Source organism: Lepidochelys olivacea (genome assembly GCF_965140295.1).
Source record: "Lepidochelys olivacea isolate rLepOli2 genome assembly, chromosome: 3".
Classification (NCBI taxonomy): domain Eukaryota; kingdom Metazoa; phylum Chordata; order Testudines; family Cheloniidae; genus Lepidochelys; species Lepidochelys olivacea.
The window spans coordinates 11603632-11616012 of NC_140413.1; the positions used below are offsets into that span (position 1 = coordinate 11603632).

General features: G+C 42.2%; 1 long non-coding RNA gene across 1 annotated transcript; it reads right to left on the bottom strand.

Annotated features, from left to right (window-relative positions):
• Window positions 1–255: 255 nt before the first annotated feature.
• Window positions 256–8911, bottom strand: LOC311518032. The gene is made up of 4 exons (XR_014710863.1): window positions 8843–8911; window positions 6439–6526; window positions 4166–4292; window positions 256–571 (listed from the first exon to the last, which is right to left on the bottom strand). It is a non-coding gene; the product is annotated as an uncharacterized lncRNA (long non-coding RNA).
• Window positions 8912–12381: the final 3470 nt, after the last annotated feature.

Genomic DNA, 12381 nt, shown 5'->3' on the forward strand with positions numbered 1-12381 from the left:
GTTTTGGAAGATAGGGAGGGGGTCTCAATCCCATGCAGCTCCACAGGGTTTGTTACTCACCGTATAGTCAGTCTGTGACTGAACCCAGCTCCTCTGACACCACAAACTGAAAGGATTTGTACAAGTTGTAAAAATTAAAGATCTACCTACAGGAGTTCACTGAAATCTACAGAGATGTGTGGACCGTGGTCTATAAACAGCCATTTGAGGAAATAACATCTGACAGGGCAGTTTTCAGGTTATTTTATTTTATTTTATTTTAATTTTTTTAAAAAAATAAACAAGATGGCTTTCTAAGGGTGATGAATGATAGAAACAGCCCCCTGGCCTGCCACCTACACATCAGCAAGATTATTTCAAACCAAGTTGTTTTGGTTAAAAGGAGAGTAACAAATCTGATATGGGCGATACAAGGCTCCTCTCTGGAATTTCTCCAGCTCATGAGGTTCTTTCAAGTCCAAATGAATTGCACTTCAGGGTTCCATTGAAGCAAGATCTGATGATTTTAGAAGCAAGTGGCTGTCTGCCAGATTCGCAGAGGTCCTGCCTAGACAATCAGAACCACCATTTCCTGTAGAAAAAAAACCAGAATCAGATGTTTTGATGATTTCCCATAGAACAGGAATAATATGATGTTTGATTTCAAATGAAAAGGCACAGGAGGAATTCCCAAGTAACTCTATGGTGAGTGAAGAGGTTCCTGGTTAACTCCAGCACAGGGGATTCATTTTCCGTACTGCAACATTCTGTTACAGAGTTTTAATGCGGATACCCGTATGTATCTACACAGGTGCTGCCAATGAAAACTGTACTGCAGAAAAGGACAACACTCATCCAGGTTCAGTTGTTCTATCACACACACCTTGTGCACAGCTGAAGCTAAAATGATGGATAACTACTTAGGTGATAAATAAGTTACTCTTAAAAAATGAAGGGAAATTCCAGTCTTATATGAAAGTTGACTCCATTCTGGTAGCAGTTGCACATTAGCGGCCTGGCCTTGTGATAGCGTGGGACTCTCTGCATTCTCAGTGAATCAACCAGGAGGGTTGCCGAGCAGCTGCATGGTCACTCCAGCCTGCTTCCCTTACTCTCATTCTGAAGGCCCAAGGGGCTCCCAGCTTCACATCGCCTGCCCTTGACCTACATCTCTGATGTTTTAGTAGGTAGGAAAATCTCTCACCCTCCCAACTGCTTCTTGGGGTGCTGTACTTGATGCAAAATTAATATATCCTGACTGGGTATCCTGAATACTTTATGGCTGATATTGTGGAAACAGTCCAAACATGAATAGAAAGGAATAGAGATTTACAGTGTGGCCAGTCTAACTTTAGATAGGAACCTTGATGTTTAAACCATTCAAACAAATTAGGTATAGTGCTCACATTGATGTCACCAAGCTTTTTACAACTACCTCCCTTGGTTAAGGGCTAAGATTTTGTACTGAGCTGCTTTAAGGACGGAGGGAATCATGAGCTCTTAAATGGCTTTAAATCCTTTGTGGACTGGTGCTGTTTTAATTATATAGAAGACTGAGCACTTCCGATAATATACCTGTGTCATATGCCTGGTCAGTGTGTCTTACATGTCCCCTCTGTGCCTGATCTAAAGCGAATAGGAGTCTATTACAGCCCCAGCTAGAGAGCTGGTCCTTCAGTGTTTAGATTCCCATGAGCTTCATTCTGGAGATGTCTGCTTCATTCCCCAATCTGTTGGGCAAGATAGCGCCGAGCACACTGATGTGTTCTACAGCATCTCCAGTCTGTAAGCTCTCATACACAAGCTACCATATTTTAATGTAGCTCCTCATATGCATTACTATTAGCAGCATCTGGACCCACATATACTGTAAGGAAGCCCAGTGACATGCTGCACAGTGCTGGTCTGACTGCAATTTTAATGAATATATTAGTTTCCACTCAAAAATTGTTCACACCAGGTCTGTCTGGAAGGACCCTTGAGTGAGCACTAGGACATGTGTCCAGTAACAATATTTTGAGTTAACTAGTTTGAAAATACTGTACCTTATTAATTTTTATACCTTCCCTTCACACACACAAACTTATATCCACCCTGAGGTGTCAGTAAACTCCAAACTCTGAGGCTTTTCTTTATTATAAAGCTGTAGCTTTACAGTTTGAAAGTTCCTGCAGACAGCAACCATTTTGTTCCCAGAATTTCATAGGTTTTAATGCCAGAAGGTACCAATAAATCTTCTAGTTTGACCTCCTGTAAGACATAGGCCATAGAATTTCCCCCAGTTACCCCTATAGTGAGCCCAGCAACTTGTATTTGATTATCTTCCACAATGCATCCATCCTTGATTTGAAGACACCAAGAGATGGAGAATATGTCATTTCCTTGGTAGCTTGTCCCAATGGTTAAACACCCTCACTGTAAACATTTTTCTGTTATTTCTAACTTGATTTGTCTGGCTTCAGCATGCAGCCAGTGGTTCTTGTTTTGCCTTCTCTACTAGATTAAAGAGTCCTTGAGAATCTGGTATTTTCTCCCTGTAAATATACTTAAGCACTTTAATCAAATCCCTGGAGACACCCACATTAGATGATGATTCCCCATTGACAAATTATATTATATTATATTATATTATATTATATTATATTATATTATATTATATTATATTATATTATATTATATTATATTATAGTAATGTGTGCTTTACTGAGATCGTATGGTGCTAGTTTTTTACTCAGAATCTTGTGCAGTATAAGTCAAGCTTTTTGAAATAATATAATTATGTTACATCCAGGCAGGTATCTTTATCAAATAACTTTAAAGTCATCTAAAAATAAATTAATGTTTTTTTAAGCAAGACTGAATATGCTAAAAACCCTGTTCACTGGCATTAACTATATTCCTAATCTTTAATTCTTTATTGATTGAGTCATCGTTTCTATTATTTTGCCAGGAACTGATGTCAAGCTCACTGGCCTATAGTTTCCTGGGTCATCTTGCCTGTCCTTTGTGCCCATTGGCATAACATTAACACTCTTCCCATCTTCTGGAATTTCCCCAACATTCCAAAATGTATCAAAAATGATCAGTGGAATTAAGATCTCCTCCCCCAACTCTTTGGGGATTCTGTGATGGAAGTTATCTAGGTCTGCTGATTTAAAAATATTTATCTCGAGAATATGCTGTTTAACATCCTTCTGAGTTACTAATGGACTAGATAAAAGTCATCATCCTCTTGTAATATCAGTACATCAACGTGCTTCTTTCCGCATACAGAATAGAAATATGTAGTGAACACTTCTGCCATCTATGCCTCATTATTCACAACTTTTTTCACTATCTAGAAATGGATCTGTACCATTGTAAAGATTTATTTTCTTCCTGATATTTTAATTCAATGCTTTCTTGTCCTTAGCCCTCCAAGCTATGGTTTCTTCCCTCTTGTCCTTAGCTTCCCTTTTCATATTGCTGCACTTCATTACTTCCAACTTAGATTGATTGCTATCTATTTCCTCTGTATCCATTTGTGATAGATATTGTTTTATTTCTTTCGCCTGCACTTCTCCTGCAGACTGATACACAGTAGACACAGCTTCTGCACGCTCTCCTCCAGACTTTTGTTTTTCCTGCTTGATTTTTGATTCTAAAATATAAAAGCAATGTAGACAAAGGTACGTTTGGGCCCCAATCCCTTCGTATATATGAAGCTTCGGCAGCATATGGAGGCTTTAAAAGTGCCACTAAGAGGTCTGGGGAAAATTCTTCCGAAGCATGAGCAGCACATGGTTGCCATAATAGGTCTGTGCTGTCCCTGTTGCAAATGCTGGGGTGATGCTGAAGATGTTGCTGGGAGCTGTCAGGTGTAAGGGGGCAATCCCAGCAGCACTGAGCACTGCAGAGAATCTGGGCTGCTCCAGGCTGAGGAGTAGCCCACAGGCAGCCTGGGTAAGGCTGCTATATGCAATAGAAGCCACTGGGGCAGTTCTAATACACGCTGAGGCCACTCTGCCCCCAGGTGGCCTAGAATGTGAGCAGCACAAAATTTGCTTGAAGCCTCCTTTGACCCGTGCCCATGGGCCACATGCGCTGAGCCTCGAAGAGCATTAAACAACAGCTCAGATGTAGGAAGGAGAGGAACAGTCATTTCTGTTCACACTGCAATGTTTCCGTTGTGGAATGTTGAACTTACCTGCGACAGCACAAAAAGCGTCCAGCACATCTGCTAATGAGTTTAGAATTGAAGGGACATCTCTTATAGGAGCAGAAACCCCTGCGGGATCGACAGAGTTTGAAGGGATCCTGAGCCTCAGAGAATTCTTCAGAAAGAAAAAGAGTCAGTCATCATTCTGCAGAGCCGGGTAAATAAGCTCTGTGATTCCAAGAGGACAGGCATTTCTCATTCACTGATGCCTGGCCATGTCAGCTCTAAAGTTCAAGTCCAAAAATGTATCACAGCTTTAGAGCTACATTAGTGCTGTGACTAAGAAGAGAATGGAGAAAGTTAATTAAACAGGGGCGCTGGCTCTCAGTCTGCAGGGTTGAGAACTGTAGCTCTCAGCCTGCTGTCCCTTGCTGCCCTCTGCCTTTAAGTGATGGAAAGCATTTAGCTGCTCAAACCTCCAAGTTCCCTGAGTGGCTGCTGCTGTGGGTTTGATTCCCTCTGTCTCTAGTAGTGATGTGCCAGGCAGTATCACAAATGCAATTTGGTGAAGCAGGGTTGAACTGGCTCAGCACCAGGTTGGATGACTACACATTTTTGAAGGAGAAGGGTTTGAAAAAATCCCTGCCGGTTTCAACGCATGCCTGTCTGGGAGAGTCTGTGCAGATTTTTTTTTCTAAAAATTTGCTTGGAAATAATGTCTTTATGACTAGTTGTCAGGTTTTGGTTACACTCAAAGGGCCTGTTATTTTGAAAATCCAGCCCCAATGTGCACACCCAAAGCTTGTAGAATATTTAGGTTAGAACATTTTTAACTGAAGGTTGTTGGGCAACCTAAACCAGCGGTTCTCAGGACAAATTTTTTGGTGGCCTCAGAGTATGGCCACCAACTCTTGCTGGTGCCGCTCTCACACTTTTTCCTAAAATACTTAATTAGCTTTAGGAAAACCAAATAAATGTGCACATATACATGTCCAAATCATTTCAATTTATTTATTGCTAGCTAGTAAGTCTGTTGTGAAAAGTGCTATTAACAAACATATAAGTATCACTTTCACAGCAGACTTACTCAGCCCTGGCAAGCCTGGAAACCAATTAAGCCCTGGATGGAGGGTTGTGGGAGGTAGTGGGGGCCAGGGGAGATGGAAATGGAACCCAAAGCCCTGCGGCCAAAACCCAAAGCCCCTCAGCCAGAGGACGGGGCCCAGGGATGGAGACTGAAGCCATATGGCTGAAGCCTGCCTCTGTGCAGCCATAGCCCAGGGCTGGAGCCTGAAGCCCCTCGGCCAGAGCTTCCTGCCCCACCACTCCAGGGCTGATGCCCAAAGCCTGAACTACACAACCCCTGGGAAGGTGAGGAACTCGCTGGCTGCATGCTCCTCTAGCATTGTGCCCCAGGTGTCTCCAGAGGGGGGCAGGGCCCAACCCCTGCTGCTGGCCCCAGCAACCAACACCAGAGCAGTGCATCCAGGAGCAACAGGGAGTAGGAGGGGCTGTTACTTTGCCCTCCCCCCGATCACAGCCCAGGAGGCTGTGGCCACAAGAAAAGCCCCTGGTGACCGCATGTGGCCATGGTGGCCACATTTGAGAAACGCTGACCTAAACAGATACCTTGTCATGACGGCAGACACTCTCCCACCCTCAGATAATATAATTTCTTAGAAAACTGCCAAGCACATAGGAATGGCAGATTCTTAGAGACAGTGGGGTTAAGACACTGAGATGAGGGGCTGCCATTTTAAAAGGTTTGGGTTCTGTTCCCAGTTGTGTAACCCGCCAGTGGGCTATGAGATCTGACTTTATAATACAGTTTGTGACAGGCACAGAATTAGGAACACTAGCCTGCTGCAGAAGTTAATTCACAATCTCCTGGCTCCAAACTCCATGTAGTTTGTCCTAAACCAAAGTGTATATTGAATGAGGTTGGTCACACTTCGTTTTATTTATATTTCATTTTGATATTCAGTTTTGTCATTGCCACTTCGAGGAAGAGTACATGCAATGCAGGTATAATATGGAGTGGTTTAAGCAGCAAGCCTCAGAAAGATCTGAGAAAAACCCGATGGAATTTTTTTTTCCCACTAGTCATAATTCAGTCAAACATTTTTCCTTGGGGGCATCAAAGACATAACACAGATCTCTGAACAATGACCCTGCCAAATTTCATGTATCCTCTACAAACTGCAGAGGTACTAATACTCCTAAGAAAAAAGTCAGAAACTTGTTTCTAATGGAAAGCATTAGGCAACCTTAGACTCCCAGAGATCCCTCTGCATCATCCCTTGCTTGCATTTATATCTTACCTGGAGCGTCCTGAAGCACAAGAAAGAAAACAGCAAAGAGCAGATAAAGGATCTTCATGGCTGAAGGTCAGCTGGGAACTCAGCGTCACTGGAGAGAGGAGACACCAAGACAAAGCGGAGTCAGAGTACCTATATGTACAGATCATGGGCATATGCTGAGTTCTAGAAATATTATTTTAATCCAAATTACATTTATAATATTTGTTCTGGAAACTCTTAATAATAATAATGATTCTTATCTATACAGCTCCATAGAAATCATAGAAGGATTTCAGAGAGATAGTTGTGTGAGGCAAATCACATTTTACAAACACAGGTTTTATAACTAATTTTCCAGTGTCTTAAATTAGGTTTCTTGTGGTCATCTCTTTCTCCTTAGCCAAAGTACAGACTCGAGAATTATCGAGCATTTACATATTTTAGTAGCCAATACAGAATTGAAAGCAATTTAGAAATTGCAGAAAGCGCAAAAAAGATGGTTGGTTATTCATGTTTATAAAATTTATAAAAATGAATTCCTGATTTGATGTTACAATTTACTAAAAAGTAACAAATCCTATTAATTCATTCAAAGCCTTATCATAGTTGTGTTACACGGACAAACTTTACTCTAGTTCTGTACTGTGCTGTGCAGGTAACGTTGATAGCAACAGAAACTGTGAATCCTTTAGTGCACATTCTTATCTATTGCTAATCAAAAGTGTTCCCCAGCGGAATTATGGAAGCACCTGTGACAGTTATAACCAACAGCTCTAAAGTTACAATTTAGAAAATCAGACAAGTCACTTAAGATTAAGAATTACAATTCAATTAATTTTCACACTTTATGCAGATAATGATTAAAACAATTTGAATTTCTCTCGAATTTTACCAGGATTCTTTGCTCTTCGGCCACTTGAACTAAATATTCAAAGTTAACTAAATATTCAGGTAGTGGGAACAATCTTTAGCTTACCAGCCAATTCAAAGCTTCTTCCTGCTTTTGGGAAAGAAACTGTCAATTTCTCTCAGCGACAAACTGTGCATGATAGCTAGGCTAAACTCTGAAGTATTCAGGGTGTCTCTTAGCTATCGTCTATGGAGGAGACATTCCCTTTTACAAATATTTCTGAACTTTAACGCTTATAATCACATACTGAGCTACCCTAAATTTCTAGACCATTAAGATTCAGTTTGGTAGTGAAAGATATGCATACATCACACATTCTATTACAGCACCCTCTGGTTTATCCAACTGGCCTGGGGGATATTCAAAATTTGGAATATTTGGATAAACATAAGAAGTGCTTCTAAATGCAGTGCTAGAAGCCAGAGGCAGCAGAAGAGGAAGGAGTGGTGCTCATTTGCATTTTGCCCCTGCATGCTGTGGTGATGGCAGTCCCCAAGGTGCTGCATGGACAGAGCACAAAGGGAGGCAGAGAGTAGAGGATAGAAAAGGGGAAGAAAAGACAGAGGAGAGAGGGGGAAAGAGGGTGAGGAGCTGCAGGAGACAGAAGCCTCCTTGGTGCTGCTTGAGCATTTCCTAGCTCAGACAATCCCAGGGGAGTGAGCCAGCCCTACCCCTCAAGATTTCTACTAGCACTTGTGGAGCCTAGGCCTATTGGTGTCATGACACCCTCAAGAAGCCACAAAGAGGCTCCTGTTTCCTGTGGCTACTCCCCCCTCCTCCTTCTTTCCTTCCCTTTTTCTCTCCTCTACTCTCCTTTGCTTTTCTTTGTTCCTCTCCCTCCTGCCCTGGTCTCTTTCCTCCTCCATAACTCCTGTTCTGTCTCCCTTTGTCCTCTCTCTCCTTGAACGGTTCTGCTTTCAATCTTTATCTTAACCCCCTTCATCTGTTTCTTTCTTGCCTGTTTACTTTTTCTCTCCCTCCCCACATATTCTCTCCTCCCCACCTTCTCCCTAATTCTTCCCTTTTCTCCTTGTCCTCATCTCTAACTCTGGAAATCCTCCCAAATCTCATTTCCCACACCCCTGAGGTTTGTTCATCAGTGGGTGATTAACTAACACAGCATGACAGAGAGGGGCACACTGTGCATTCAGATAGGTCATATTTCTGGATAAAGGGAATTCAGATAACTGGATTTATTCTGCAGATGGTTTTGCCTCAGATAGCTTTAAAATAACCAAGGTTTTTTGGGGGGGTAAACAGAACGTACGGAATTTTGCTCCTTATTGATTAAAATTGGCATGAAGAAGCCATGTTCTCCAGCTTTCCATGACAGTGGCCCAGGCCAGAATGGTTTCTCGAGATAGCTAGAAAGTTCACTCAGGTAGTTCATTCACTCAAGGGGTTATGACAGCTATGTTCTTCTTCTCTTTCTGGATCTCACAGCCATATCCCTAGATAGAACTTTAAAAGAGGAGTTAATAGGGTGAGTACAAGGGAAGAGAATTTATCAGTTACCAGACTAGGGGCACTCTCTGTAGCCAGGTGAAGACAGTCCCACTCACCGTCTCTCTCAGCTTCAGGAAGTGAGGCTTTGGCACAAACAACCTGTTTTATATAGGCTGTGAAGACTTGGATTCTTCTTGGCAAAGCTGCTGTGGACCAATCAGAAAGTGACCCCTGCACATGGGAAAGATTTGAAGTATCCAACCACAATCTGGAGGCTGGAATTCTTGCAATTTCTTTCTGTCTTGGGAAAATTCCATGGTCTTTGTGCAAAACATCTTGTGCCATCCCAGATTGTGTAAGACATGTTAGGCCACAGAGGTTTGTGTAAAATGTCTTGGGACATATAATGGACACCTGCTGATTTAGTTCTGATCAGCAACTTACTTCTTCAGGCCACTTCTCATAGGCCTCCCTGCGGTGTGGTCCTTGGCCAACTTGACACAACTCTTGTCCTTCCTCAAGTGGCAGTTTCTCTATCAGCTCTTTCTTTGAGCTGTCAGCAGAATTGTCCATTTTGAAGGTAGGAGAGGTTCTTCATATAAAGCCCTTTCACATTCCTTGATGATTCTATAAGTTTTTTCAAAGCTTATAATGCTGCAACATAAAGTCATTTGACTCATTTGCTTGGTTTATTACTGATAATGTTGACCACAATTAAATCAATATTAATACATAAAAACATAAGGACGGCCATACTGGGTCAGACCAAAGGTCCATCTAGCCCAGTGTCCTGACTTTTGATAGTACTTCTATCTTTTAACCAGTTACCAATCCATGAGAGGACCTTCCTGCTTATCCCATGACTTCTTACTTTGCTTAATAGCCTTTGGGGAGTGACCTTGTTGAAGGTTTTCTAAAAATCTAAATACACTATATCCACTGGATCCCCCTTGTCCACATGCTTGTTGACCCCCTCAAAGAATTCTAGTAGTTTGGTGAGGCATGATTTCCCTTTACAAAAACCATGTTGACTATTCCCCAACAAACTATGTTCATTTATGTGTCTGACAATTTTGTTCTTTACTATAGTTTCAAACAGTTTGCCCGGTATTGAATTCAGGCTTACCAGCCTGTAATTGTTGGGATCAGCTCTGGAGCCCTTTTTAAAAATTGGCACCACATTAGCTATCCTCCAGTCATTTGGTACAGAAGCTCATTTGAATGGTAGATTACAGACGATAGTTAGTACTCCTGCAATTTCATAAGTTCCTTCAGAACTCTTGGGTGAATACCATCTGGTCCTGGTGACTTATTACTGTTTAGGTTATCAATTCATTCCAAAACCTCCTCTAATGAAACCTCAATCTGAGACAGTTCCTCAGATTTGTCACCTAAAAAGAATGGCTCAGGTTTGGGAATCTCCCTCATATCCTCAATCATGAAGACCAATACAAAGAATGCATTTAGTTTCTCCGCAACAGCCTTATCGGCCTTGAGTGCTCCTTTAGCATCTCAATTGTCCACCCGGGGAACTATACCTCTATTACTATTGCAATATAATTCCACCATTATAGTTACTCCAATAAATTTCTCAGTGTAGACAAGCCCTTATGTTCTTTTTGAAAGCACCACAACTCTAAAGACAAAGCCTGGGCTCAGTTTCCCTTCCAGAGAAAGTGATCCCCAGTCTATTTGTCCCTTCTCAGGGAAATTCTTTTTACAGAACGACCCACCCCATGCATGCCTGAGCTCAGTTACCACACTGCCCAGTGCCTTTTTGTTAGCTGGACCGGGACAGAGTCTTCCTTTGCCTGAGATTGACTGTCTGGGCAAAACCAGTCAGGCCATCTAAGAGTATCTCCCATGATGGTTTTTCCATTGTTTGGCTGTTGCACTAACTCAGACTTAATGGCTTGCAGTCAGAGGCACTGTGGCTGTGGGGAGTGTGCTGAGATTCCCACCCTCCATCTCAAGAAATCCTAGACAGAAAACACATTTTGGGGACCAGACCAATGTTCTGTGCCAGGCACACCCACATTCATCACCATAGAGTTTAAACCTCCCCTTGACTTCCATGGGGCCAGTATTTCAACCAAGGTAGTAATTTCCTCCAGGCAAGGTTTGGCAGCTGTAATGATGACAGAAAAGATGGAATTTATTTTTAATAATATCATATATATCCAGGGACAAGCAAGTATCCTTTGCAGAACTTAGGGCTAAGCCCTTAAAACATGTCAAAAAGCAGATGCTGTGTCTGTGGCTCACAAAGATGTTTGTTTGAGTAACAGCAACAGCCATTAGGGAAGCTAACCACAAACTCTTTCTAAACTGTGAAGTAACTTCACCTTTTATCAGTTTCTTCTATATTATGTACTTTATGCTAGAAGTTCATAACAGACATAAAAGATCAAGTTGGGACTTGATATGTCATCATAATATACAATTTTAGAAATATATAGACTATATTTCTAATATATAGAAAATTAGTCTATCTGGCACAATCTGCAACAGAGCCTTGCAGTTTGAGAAAGTTTCACTGACAAGGTGATTTCACTAGAAAGAGTACTGAGAGCATTTTGGTGAAAGTTGTGTATTTTAAAAGAGCTGGCTGAGAAGCTGGCTGACTGGACCATTAATGTTGGTTTTCAGTAAGTCTCGAGCACCAGGGAACTTCCAGAAGACTGGAAGAAAGCTATTGTTGTGCCAGTATTTAAAATGAGTGAATGGGAGGCCCTGGGCTATTATGGGCCTGTCAGTCTGACATGTAGTGTTAGAAGCCAGAGGCAGCAGAAGAGGAAGGAGTGGTGCTCATCTGCATTTTGCCCCTGCATGCTGTGATGATGGCAGTCCCCAAGGTGCTGCATGGACAGAGCACAAAGGGAGGCAGAGAGTAGAGGATAGAAAAGGGGAAGAAAAGACAGAGGAGAGAGGGGGAAAGAGGGTGAGGAGCTGCAGGAGACAGGAGCCTCCTTGGTGCTGCTTGAGCATTTCCTAGCTCAGACAATCCCAGGGGAGTGAGCCAGCCCTACCCCTCACTATTTCTACTAGCACTTGTGGAGTCTAGGCCTATTGGTGTCATGACACCCTCAAGAAGTGGAGGGACACCAGAGCAGAGTGGGGAGGGACTACTCTCTCCTTCTCCCATGATGCGATGCCCCTATGTAGGGAGCCCCAACATTACAATGGCCTTCTTTGCTGCCATGTTGTATTGCAAACTCAGCTCTGTGTGAGGGCTGTTTAGCAATTCAATATATTTGCTAGAGAAAGGCATCAGCATTCTTTGTGGATGCTCGCAGGGCAGGATGTAGGGAGGGGGATGGGAACCTCTGAAGGTTTGCAATGTACATTGGTTTCAGATGTATTATTTGTATGCTTTGTGCAACAGTTTTATTTAATAATTAAAGGGTTAAAGATAATTGTATGATGCAGCACATGGTTTAATTAGAACAGCAGGTAACTGTTTGCCTGCCCTCCAGAGATGTTGTGAGTGTAATTAATTGTGGGAAGAGCTTGGATAGTCCTGGAAGGAAGGTACCAATGAGTGCCCAATATTTTTAATTCAGGATAATTAGTGACTATTAGTCATTAATCTTGGGTTGGCCCACCAA